Below are 13,026 nucleotides of genomic sequence, written 5' to 3'. Positions count from 1 at the left end.
GCCCTGCCCCCCGGCTCTTAGCTCCCCCCTGGGTTTCCGATCACTGTCAGTGCCAGGGGGTTTCTTCCGAGCTTTCCCTTTTGCCTCCCTGCATTGTGCCTACATATGCAAATTAACCGCCATCTTTTTTGGCAGTTAACCGCCATCTTGGCTGGTGATTAATTTGCATATCTTGCTAATTAGCCAATGAAAAGGGTAGCGGTCGTACGCCAATTACCATGTTTCTCTTTTATTAGTGTAGATTATGTTAGACTAGAGGCCCCGTGCATGGATTCATGCACCAGTTGGGTCCCTCAGCCTGGCCTGCACCCTCTCGCAATCCAGGACCCCTTGGGGGATGTTGGACTGCCAGTTTCGAAAGATGTAGTAGTGCATGAAGCTGCAGGTGGCTGGGGAGGAGCCCAAACCTGCACCTGCTGCCGCTGAGCCCTGCATCTGGCACCCATTGGTCAGCTGAGATGCGCTCCCGCTGTGGGAGCACACTGACCACCAGGGGCAGCTCCTGCATTGAGCATCTGCCCCCTGGTTGTCAGTGCGCATCATAGCAGCCAGTCAAAGGGTAGACCGTGCTTAGGGTTTTATATATATAGATAGAATTTTGTATTTTTAAAGTTTTTATTAAAACCTCATTGAGTTATATGTATCAGAAGGTGTAGTTAGTTGCATTTCTGGCTCACTAAGATTTATCAATTTATTGATGAAAGGGATTCCCTCAGAATATTCCTTCAAATCTATTTTAAAGTAAACTTTTGATATGTACATGTTTATGTTATTTATTGTTTTTATAAATATTACGCAAAAAAGTCAAGTTTGGAAAGTAAGCCAGATGCCCATAACCAGATAGATGGATAAATACATTATGATATATCCATGCAATGGGATATTATTTGATCATAAAAAAGGATATACCACATATTACAATGTGAATGAACTTCAAAATTTTATGCTAAGTAAAAGAAGCCACACATAAAAGATCACATAATGTATCCTTTCAATTATGTGAAATATCCAAAATAGGTAAATCTATAGAAACAGAAAAGAGATTGGTGGTTGCCTGGGGCTAGGAGTAATGTGGAGTAACTTCTTAATGGGTAAGAAGTTACTTTTTGGGGTGGTGAAAATGTTTTGAAACAAGATAGAAGTAATGGTTGCACAATATGTGAATGTATTAAATGACATTTTTTTCATTTTAAAATGGTTAATTCTATATTATAGGAATTTAACCTCAATTAAAAAAAATCAGTTAATTTAAAACCTAACTGGATTCTAGAATTTTTTAGATGAAAGTGCCTCTCAAGATCATCCACCCAATCTCCTATCTATTTTTCTTTTAGAGAGAGGAAGGGGAGAGGGATAGAGATAGGAACATCAATTGGTTGCTGCCTGCACGTCCCCTACTGGGGATCAAGCCAGCAATCCGGGCATGTGCCCTAACTGGGAATGGAACCGGTGACCTCTTGGTTCATGGATGGATGCTCAGCCACTGAGCCACAGCAGCTGGGCTCCTGTCTATTTTTCATAAATGAAGAAACTGAAGCTCATCAAGATTAAATATATCATTCACGTTTCAAAGTAGTTGTCTAAAATCTAGATCAGAATATGAATATCTGAATTTCTTATCCAGTCATTTTTTAAACTATCACATGCTATTTTTAAATTTTAGGGAGACATGCTACTCCAATTAAAATTTTTAAAATTATCTTCAAGAAAATTGCTTTGCACATTTGACCACTTGACAATTTTTTGTTTCTTCCAACAGATAAGAACACTCAGGGTATAAAAGTTAAATAAATGATCCTGTCCTGCTCAGGGAAGCTAGACGATCTGTTTCAACAGTTGTCTTCAGAGGCATCTAGGAAGAAGTATTGAGTGGGATTGAGGGGTGGAGATAGAGAGCAGCAACAATTAAAACAAGAAAATATAGTGCCCTCTGGAAATAGGTTGTTATACTAAATGTAAGGGACTTGTGTTGATTTAGTGCTAGTCGCAGAAAATAGTCAGATGTTGTCATTTCAAGAGAAGATACTAGGAAAGTAATTACATAGTTTCCTTCTCTCTAAACCCACATTAACTTTCCATTTCTCCATGCTCTTTGTTATTAAGAGGAAGCTAACTTTCCGTACCATCTTACATTGGATTTTCTGTTAATATCCTCTCCAACATTCTTTTTGTCTGAGCGGTTGTTTTCATTTCCACTAAGTAGTGTGTGCCTTCTTCTGTACCTTTAATTCAGAGCTCAGAAAAATATGTCCAGTGGCCAGATTTGGCTCAATGCCTTTTCTTGCGAATAAAGCTTTAATGGGATACAACCAAGCTAATTCTATAGCTGCTTCAAGTGCTATAACAGCAGAGTTGAGTAGTTGCAATAGAGATCATATGGCCCACAAACCTAAAATAATTTGCTTCCAGGCCTTTAACAGAAAACATTTGCCAACCCTTGCTCTTGTTGACTAAGTAGAAGGTGAAGAACATATTCTAGAGGAGTAAATATCACCAGCAAAGGAAAGGATATAGGCAGATAGAAGATCTATATGTACAAGTAGACTAGCTAGAAGCCCTGTGTAGTTAGAGTAAGTTTCATGAAGGTCACGACTCATCAAAGAAAATATAGGGAAGATCCATTACCGTCAGATTTAGAGGATTTTTAGTGCCATGTCAGGATCTTTAGATGGATTGTTTAGGAAATGAGACATTTAATGTTTTTGAGCAGAAGAGCTTTGCCAAAACAGGAAACCGTTGCAAAAGTGTTTACAAAATAACGAGGCTTGTGTTGATGGGAAATTAATACTAATAATGTATTAATAGGGAAGATAGCAGAGTTGCAAGTTACTATAGAGTTAAAATTGATAGGACATTAAACATTGGATTTGGAGATAAAGATAATAGTTCTTAGATTCAAACTTCATTGAGCAGAAAAATTAAAATTACTTAAATATATTTGGGAGGTAAATTACTTAAACATAAGAGCTTGTTTTTATGGAAAGTTTAAGTTACTAGAGAGGGATTATAATACTGCATAGGATCGGAAACAAATGAAAATTGATTGCTAGGTATTAGCATTAGGAAAGTTGTTAGGGCATGCCGCTGCCATCATCTGGTCAGGGCCCATCTCTTTATGAAATCCTCTCCCCTCTGCTCTCCAGGTTGCCACTCTCATACTCAGGTTTACTTCTGCTTTCTCATGCAGAGTAAATTACCTCTATTTTTTAAATAAAAGAAGCCAAGAAGGGCTTTAGCTTTATCAAATAAAAATGCTTATCAAGGTATTTTCTTCAACTAGATCCACAGTTCCCAACCTGTGTCCTAAGCCACCCAGGGTACCATTCCAAACTCAGAAGAGTGCTGTAGAATACTTTATCTCAGAGTAATGTGCCATTTCAGCATTAAATTGCAATACATTCCTTTGGGATGATGTCCTATCTTTGGGAATGGTTGCTGTGATTTAAAAAAAGAAGAAGAAGAAGAAGAAAGAAAAAGAGAAGGGAAGGAATAGGAAGGGAGGAGAGAGAAGGAGAGGGGAGGGGAGGGATTGAAGGTAGGAAGGGAAGAGAGGGAGGGAAGAAAGAAAAGAAAGATAAGGCCCTAGTTGGGCAGCTTAGTTAGTTAGAGCATCGTCCCTATATGCCAAGGTTGTGGGTTTGATCCACTGTCAGGGCTCATACAAGAATCAATCAATATGAAGATTTAAAAAAAAAAGAACCAATAAATGCATAAAGTGGAACAACAAACTGATGTCCCTCTCCCTGTCTAAAAATTTAATCAATTGGAAAAAACAACAACACCACAAGGCTCCTGTAAAGCAGGTTGGAACAGGAAACAGGGCTGCACTATTTAATTCAAATCCAAAGCTTGAAGGTTTGTGCCATGCCTGTTAGCACATCCCATTATTAAATATTGTGGTTATTTTTTTAATGAAATAATTTTTTTAAAATTTATGTGTATTATTTTTAAAAAACGTATTAAATTGTTAAGGTTATAGTACTTACTAAGTTGCTTGGACCTGACAAAAAACAGAACTTTTCGGTATTTCTTAGAGCACTATAATAAATTACTTGTACACTAAGTGTGCTATGAACTGAGAAAGTTTCAGATCCTATGCACTAGAGAGTTGACCAACTCTAACATGAATATACTCTTCCTTTAGCATATGAAAATGCAGCAGTCCTATTGTTTTCATAGCATTTTAGTTACACGGGAATATATCTAGAGCAGTGATTCCCAAAGTGGGCACTACTGCCCCCTGGTAGGCGCTGCAGTGATCCAGGGGGGCGGTGATGGCCACAGGTGCATTTGGGGGTGATGAGTAACTGCTATTAAAATTTTAAAAAAAATTAATTTCCAGGGGCTGAGTAATATTTTTTCTGGAAAGGGGGCGGTAGGCCAAATAAGTTTGGGAACCACTGATCTAGAGTCTGAATACAAATTTAATTTGATTTTTAAAAATTATCGGTACACTGTAGACTGTGCTTTGCGCTATAACAAACATAAAAATAAGGAGTCTTGTCCTGAAGGTTATAGTCAGGTTATGGACTTAAGACAAATGCAAGTTGCTTATATTATTAAATAAAATGAAATAAATACTTGTGATTATTCATGGCATAATATACATGTTATGTAGTTTCAAAGAGGAATGAGTACATCTGTTGGTGGGAATGCAATAAATCTTTGTGGGATGGAAGTTAGACTTTAAATGGGCCTTGATGGAGGTAAAATTCCAACAAGTAAAAGTAGTGGATATTTCAGATATATAGAACAACATAAAGACTCAGAAGATTTATGTTGGGAGAAGCAAATCATTCTATATGATTGAAGCAAGGACATATGCTGTGGAGTAATAGAGGTTACAGCTGGTTTACTATGTAAGTTGGAATATTGTGGAGAGCTTTGAATGCTAGGGTGTGAGGCATTTGGATTTAATTTACTAGGAAAAGAAGAGTGATTAGGGTGATTAATCTGTCAGCAGGATATAGGATGATTAAATCAAGGAGAGAAAGAGGAGGCAGGGAGAGCTTTTGTAAAGGGAATGATGAATTTTGTTTTATGTATTTGTATTTCAAAGGAAATACCAAACTGTATATTGAAGTTAAAGAACATACTTCAGTTCAGCATTGTAACTAACAGCTGTAACATAAAACCATTCATGAAAAAAAATAAAACTTTCTAATGCTCTTGATATTATTACAGAAAGAAATATTAATAAAATTTTAATATGTATGGAGTTTATATAATATGCCAGGCATTGCATTAAGCACTCATTTATTTCTTATAATTACCTTGAATAGGTATTATTGTTCCCATTTTTCAGATGAGAACAATGAGGCCTAGAGAAGTTAAGTAGCCCAAATTCACATAATAAGGACAACAAGTTTGCCAACCTGACTTTGACAACCATTAAGATAATGTATAAGTCATTTACAATTACAATGTTATATGATATATACTACTTCATATCAATGACAGCAATAGAATCACAAGGAGAAAATCAGAACAAATATACTAGTGAATGCTGTAACGCTTGAGTAACGTGGCAAACTTTTAAAAATAAGTGTACTTGTTTGTTTAAACTCTCTGGTGCTGAGAATTAAGTGAATCCTCAAATCTTTTCATATTATTATAATTTGTCTTAGACATGGCTCCTCTTTTGTTGTTTTTCATATCATTATTTTTTTTCTTTTTTCTTTTTTTCAGAGAGGAAAGGAGAGGGAGAGAGATAGAAACATCTATGATGAGAGAGACTCACTGATCAGCTGCCTCCCACATGCCCTACCACTAGGGATCGAGCCTGCAACCTGGGCATGTGCCCTGTACCAGAATCAAACCCAGGACCCTTCAGTCCACAGGCCGACGCTCTATCCACTAAGCCAAACCAGCCAGGGCTTCATACCATTCTTGATCTCTGATACCATTTCTCTCCCACCATGTGTATGCTCCTGAGTTTGATATGAGTCCTATATCCTTGAAAAATGTATCTTGTTAAGAATATGCACTATCTAGGTTGTCCAATCTAATGTATATATTTCTAATTTATTGCTTTTAAATCTCTAGAATAATGCACATTCACATTTTCCTTATCTTTTCCCCTAGAAATGGACTTCAAGGATACCTCACACTCCCTTTCACTTTCAGCAAAGCTGTGATAAATATGCTCCTATGTGTCCCACCTTCTTTCCACTTTGTCTTGCTGCTTCTTACTACATGCTTTAAGGGGGTTATTTCGGATGGGAGAAAAGCTGATGTCTACATTCATGGTATAGTTAAGATTGCAAGTATTTCAGTCCTTAAAAAGATTAAAATATATGTGAAATGAGTAATTTCATTGATGCTTCCAAAAGCAGCCACATAGGCAGGACGATCTAAGTGAATTATTCTATTCCATTGATGCATTACATTCCATCAGTGGTGACACAAGCATTACAGCATTCACTGGTATATTTGTTCTGATTTTCTTCTTGTGATTCTATTGCTGTCATTGATATGAAGTAGTACATATCATATAACATTGTAATTGTAAATGACTTATACATTATCTTAATGGTTGTCAAAGTCAGTATTTTCCTTACAAGCAAATAGAAACTATGTTTTGTCATAATTCGTATTTTATTCCCACTCCTGCAAAAAAATACATTTTACATTCTCTGGGAGATTTACAAAACATGTAGACCCATTAAGAGGAAGAATAACATGCTATGTGGTGGTGTATTTGTTATTTTTGACTTCTAATTTATTCATTCTCTCAACCTCATTCTCTGAGTGGTGTTACTATAGCACCTTTGTTATGGCATGGAAAACAGACTAATTATGTTCTTCAGAACAGACAACAGTGGTACGTCTCGAGGCACGCCATCTGGTACTTTCAGCACTCCCTCATCAGTGCTAGTCTAGGTGTGGTGAGGCTCTCTGGTTGTCCAAATATTTTTTGTTATCACACATTCTTCTTTATTTTCACTTTTGCTTCTATGAATAGTAATTTATATTTACCAAAGTCAGTAATCTCATATTTAGTTTGTTCCTTTTTCAGCCATCCATCTACTTGAAGAATGTAGACTTACTCTCATTAGTTTATCTGCTCTTCTTCTCACTGTTTATGCATATCTCTTATTTGTGTAGAGATTTCTTTAAGTGAACAAAATAGTCTTACCTTTAAGCAATTTTTATCAGAAGAATAATCGAACCACGTTACTAAAATTTGAAAAATAAAAAATATTTAAATTATCCATAATTTTTAAACTCAAATTTAACCATTTTTACTTTTGGTGCATTCTCTTCTAATTTTTTTCCTATTGATTTGATGTAGTTTATAACCATATGTTGTACATACTATTTATATATCTTAGGTTTCATTTAACATTGTGTAGCATAAATATTTTCTAGTCTGCAACTTAGTTTTCATAATCAACACTTTTAATATCTTCAAAATATTCTCTTGAGCAGCCAATGGAAATATAATAGAAGCCATGTATACAATTACAAATTTGCTAGTAGCCTAAAAAAAAGTAAAGAGAAACTGGTAAAATTAATGTTAATAATATATTTTATTTATCTTACCATATCTGAAATATTTCTTATTTCAACAAGTATGATTTTTAACATTTTTTAAATTATACTAAGTCTTTGAAATTGTGTCTATCTTATATTTATAACACAGTTCAATCACTAAATTGACAATGATCAAAAAATAAAATGTAGTCCTACCAAAAAAATAAAATTATGTTTAACAAGAAAAATATTTTGCATTGCTTCCATTTTTAAATTAAATTCTGTTTTACGATCATACTAGCCACATTGTATGTGCTTCATTAGCTACATGTGGTTCCTTATATTTAAAGTAGAGTTAAATAAAATTTGAAGTTCAGGTCTTTAACACTAGCCACATTTTAAATGATCAGTAGTTAGATTTAGAGTAGGTTTTTATGCCAATCCTTACTTGACTATTTATTCTTCTATCATTGAATATTTATATTGTTCCCAGATTTTCAGTGAAAAAAATAGTATGTTGATACATTCATGAATGTATGTTTTCCCATATTTTGGATTATTTCATTAAGGTAGACAGATTCTCAGAATTTGTTTATGGTTTCTCATGTGTATTTTCAAATTATTTTCTGAAAAAGCAGTGTCAGTTGCACTCCCACCAATAGTATTAAGTTATTAAGTTCATGAACCTTTCTTCACCATTGAGTACTACAATGTTGTTTCTCAAAATGCTAGAGAGGAATATTTGTCTATATATTTATTTGTGTATTTCCCTTTCTCTTTTAATGAAATACTTTTTCATGTTTTTGGCTTATCTATTGGTGTCCTAATATTTGTTTAATTTTTAATCTATTTTTAAAGTTCTTTATAGGCTAAAGATCTTAACCCTTTGTTATATTTACTATAGTCATTTTTCCTGTTTTTTTTTTTGTTGTTGTTGTTGTTGCTCCCCCCACTCCCACTTGGGACTGGAAGACAACCCACTAAAGGTTTTAACTTTTGTATAGTAAATCTTGAAAGTCATTCCCACTCCAGAAGTTTGATATTTACTTCTGTTTTATTACAGATTGTCTATGTTTTTAAAAAAGAAAACTCTTTAATCAAACTGAATTTATGTGGTTCTGTATTCTCAAGGAAAGAAACCAAATTACAAGTTCTTAACCTTCAGTCAAATCCAATGCTTACCCATTATTTATAGATGAGCCTTAAGGGATTACTGACCCACTCCTACTGCCACTGCATGTAAAATTTTATGCATATGTGTGTCTAAATAGACCCAAATAGGTTAAAATCCACTGGTCTGAATGTTTCAAAATAATTATCTATTTCTGTCCTATTTTATTCTGATTAGAGTATTTTTCTAAACAAAAGACTTTTTCCCCCCTATATCACTGTGTATTCACAATTGATCATTTTAAGGCATGGTTACTCTACTAGCTTTATTTGTTTTTGAATTTATATTCTTATACTTCCAAGCTGATATCTAAAATTTATGTAGGTGTTTATGTACACACACATACACATCTATTTTTCAGATAATTGTTAATGGAAATAGTAAAAAAGAGTTTGTGCTCTTAAGTAAGGACAACTAAAATGAACCCTAAATGATCACACAGAATTAAGGTAAACACTGGTGAAGAGCAAAATAATCATCTCCCTCCTATTCTTTTAGTATATTAAACAGCTTAATTTCTTCCATTCTCCCTGATAAATCCTTAGAGTGGTTGAATAACAAATCTATGTATTTGAGATTTCTAAGCATTAGTCTAGCTCTGCTAAAATGGTTCTTTGGCTCTGCCTTAGTCTTTCTCCATCCCTCCTACTCTTGCCTTTTGTTTTGTTTTGTTTTCTATTTCAATGGGTAAAATTGTCTCGCTTCATTCTCAATTTTGATTAACATTATTCAACCTCTAAGTGCTAGAATTCACTTTGCTCATAGGAACAAAGAGTAGCAAGGTTAACTTGTAGACTGAAATCCCTAACTTTAAAAATCACAATATTTTCTTGATTATATAGAGTATTTTTCTAAACTATAACCATATAAACTATTGACCTATTTTTATTGCAAATCTGACACTTGGGGGAAAATTTTATAATGGTGCTGTTTTTATTTTCGGCAGTACTATAGTTTGGAACATGTGGCCTAGCAAAGGATATAAATCTGGGAAGAAAAATTATGGTTGGCATCAATTTTAAGTCTTTGCACTCTAACAGAGCACAAATCCGAAATTGTTTAAATACTAAATATTTACTTAAAGAAAAACAAGAGACCATTCAAAATGGAATTAATTTAAATTGTGATTTTGCCTCATTTAAAATCTTATAGTTTTTGTATATTCTTTATAAAATTTACAAAATGGAAGTTATACTATTCACATCACAATAATCTTGTGTTGCATTTTAAAGTAAAACACACATACAACATGCACATATTTGGAATGAGGCCAAATTTAGACTCCAGGGGCATACTGTTCTGTACCGTAAATTACAATCAGATGTATTTTAGCACAGATCAAATTTTCAGTCTGAAGTTGGTGAGAAGCCTAATTATTTGACCAGGTTACTATTTATGTAGACCATTCTATGGCTGTCTGTGGTTAATCCACAGCTGGCAGAGAGCTAGCTCTGGGAGGTTTTTATTTCATGCTGGAACAGTTTGGGGAGAGATGTGGGGGAGGGAGACTTTAAACTTTCCTCATTAAATGAAAGACTAAAAAGCAAGTACATACATATTACTATGGAGACAAGATGCTATATAAACTGTTCCTTTTAATTCTCCAAGTGACAGAAATAGCAAAGGAAACAGTTTGGGTGCTGATAGTTTGCAAATGACATGGTAGTTGGTTTAAAAAGTAAGAGGAAAACACTTAAAACATAATGTTACCTAAGATAAAGACTTGTTATCTTTTAGAACAATTGGATATTGGTAAGAATTAATGGATTGGTATTTTTTTAATGATAATAAAATGTTATGTTATTGTGATAGGAAAATATTTTATTAGAATTTTATTAGCAATACTCTAAAATAATAAAAGACCATTATAGTAATATCTCAGCATTTATAAGGGCAATACACCCTTCATTGATAAATCCCAGTACACATGATTCCTGTCACAAAATTAATTTTTAGTATTCATTTAATATTCAATTTTAAAAAATGGAAGTAATAGAAAAACATATTTTTAGGAATATATCCATATTCCTAGAAAAATACAACCTTCCAAAAGCTCAATCAGGAAGAATCAGAAAACCTGAATAGGCCAATAACTACTGATGAAATTGAAGCAAGAATAAAAAAAATTAAAATTAAAAAAAAAAAAACTTCCAGCAAACAAAAGCCCTGGTTCAGACGGATTCACAGGGGAGTTTTACCAAATATTCAAAGAAGAACTAATACCTAGTCTCCTCAAACTATTCCAAAAAATTTAAAAGGAAGGAACACTTTCAAACTCTTTCTATGAGGCCAGCATTACCCTTATTCCAAAACCGGATAAAGACATGACAAAGAAGGAGAAGTACAGGTAAATATCCCCGATGAACATAGATGCTAAATTCCTCAACAAAATTGTTGCAAATTAGATCCAGCAATACATTAAAAAGATCATACATTATGATCAAGTGGGATTTATTCCAGGGATGCAATATTTGCAAATCAATAAATGTGATACAGCACATAAACATATTGCAAGACAAAATCATATGATCATATCAATCAATGTAGAAAAAAGCATTTGACAAAATCCATCACTCTCTTGAGATAAAAATTCTCAGCAAAGTGATAATAGAGGGATCAAACCTCAACATAATAAAGGCCATATATGACAAATCTATAACCAACACCACACTCAATGGACAAAAACTAAAATCATTTCCACTAAGAACAGGAACAAGTCAGAGATGCCCTCTTTCACCATTCTTGTTCAACATAGTTCTAGAAGTCCTGGCCATAGTGATCAGACAAGAAAAAATAGAAGGCATCCAAATTGGGAAGGAAGAAGTAAACTCATTATTCGCAGATGACATAGAAAACCCTAAAGATTCTATCAAAAAACTAATAGTCTTAATAAATGATTTTAGAAATGTAGCAAGATACAAAATTAACACCCCAAAATCCATAGCCTTTTTATACACCAATAGTGCACTCTCAGAAAGAGAAACTTAAAAAAAATTCCATTTACCAATGCAACAAAAAAATTTAAGTTACCTAGGAATAAACTTAACCAAGGAGGTAAAAGACCTGTTCTCTGAAAACTACATGATGTTGAAAAAAGAGATAGAGAAAGATATAAACAAGTGGAAGAATGTGCCATGTTCACGCATTGGTAGAATCAACATCATTAAAATGTTCATATTCACAAAGCAATCTACAGATTCAATGCAATTGCTATTAAAATACCCATGGCATATTTCACAGACCTAGAACAAAAACTCCAAAAATGTTTATGGAATCAAAGAAGACCCCCAATAGCTGCAGCAATCTTGAAAAAGAAAAACAAAGTTGGAGGAATCACAATACCAGATACCAAGTTATACTAAAAAGCCACTGTGCTCAAAACAACCCAGTACTGGTCCAAGAACAGGCATATAGATCAATGGAACAGAACAGAGAGCCCCGAAATCAACCAAAGCCACTATGCTCAATTAATATTTGACAAAGGAGGCAAGAGCATACAATGGAGCAGAGACAGTCTCTTCAATAAATGGTGTTGGGAAAATTGGACAGGTACATGCAAAAAAAACCCACCAACTTACACCATTCATAAGAATACAGTCAAAATGGGTAAAAGACTTAACATAAGATGTGAAACCATAAAAGTCCTAGAAGAAAAATCTCAGACATGTCTCATATCAACATGTTTGCTGATACTTCTCCTAGGGCAGTGGTTGGCAAACCGCGGCTCATGAGCCACATGCGGCTCTTGGCCCCTTGAGTGTGGCTCTTCCACAAAATACCATGTGCGGGTGCGCACGTACAGTGCAATTGAAACTTCATGGCCCATGCGCAGAAGTCGGTTTTCGGCCTGAGCAAGTCTATTTTGAAGAAGTGGGAGGTGTTGGTCGGTCGGGCCATGGGAGATGCGGCTCAGGCGGGCCACGGGATACGCAGCATGGGGGAGGTGCGCGTGATTCATACACGAGTTGAGTGAGCCAGTCAGTCAGCGGTCTCATTGTGCAGTGGTTAGTGCTAGTCGCGTCAGCAAGTCGCGCGCGGGTGACAAAAGTACCTACTCAAAATATAAAGTTACCTGTATTTTTCCAACCAGCTGCAAATCCTACAGGTATTTTTGTCGTCAATTTAAGAATTGTAATTCTTTTGTGTTGGTGGCTTTATTATTATAAAATGAAACATTTTTTTAGGTGCCCTGTTTGACATGGCTACAAAGAAGAAGCAAAGAAAAACGAAAGATGGAAACCATAAATTTAAAGTTGAATTTAAAGTTGAATGTACCTACCTATATAGTTTAAGTTTAAAAAATTTGGCTCTCAAAAGAAATTTCAATCGTTGTACTGTTGATATTTGGCTCTGTTGACTAATGAGTTTGCCGACCACTG

At 34.6% G+C, this 13,026-nt stretch overlaps 1 protein-coding gene across 1 annotated transcript in view; it reads left to right on the top strand.

Annotated features, from left to right (window-relative positions):
- Window positions 1-13,026, top strand: part of ADK (adenosine kinase) — a 470,150-nt gene that overhangs the window by 293,653 nt on the left and 163,471 nt on the right. The window lies entirely within an intron of this gene.

The sequence above is a fragment of the Myotis brandtii genome, unplaced genomic scaffold (assembly GCF_000412655.1).
Source record: "Myotis brandtii unplaced genomic scaffold, ASM41265v1 scaffold190, whole genome shotgun sequence".
In the NCBI taxonomy this organism is placed as follows: Eukaryota; Metazoa; Chordata; class Mammalia; order Chiroptera; family Vespertilionidae; genus Myotis; species Myotis brandtii.
Note: the sequence above shows the minus strand (reverse complement) of the source record. Positions and strands in the feature narration are given on the sequence as shown.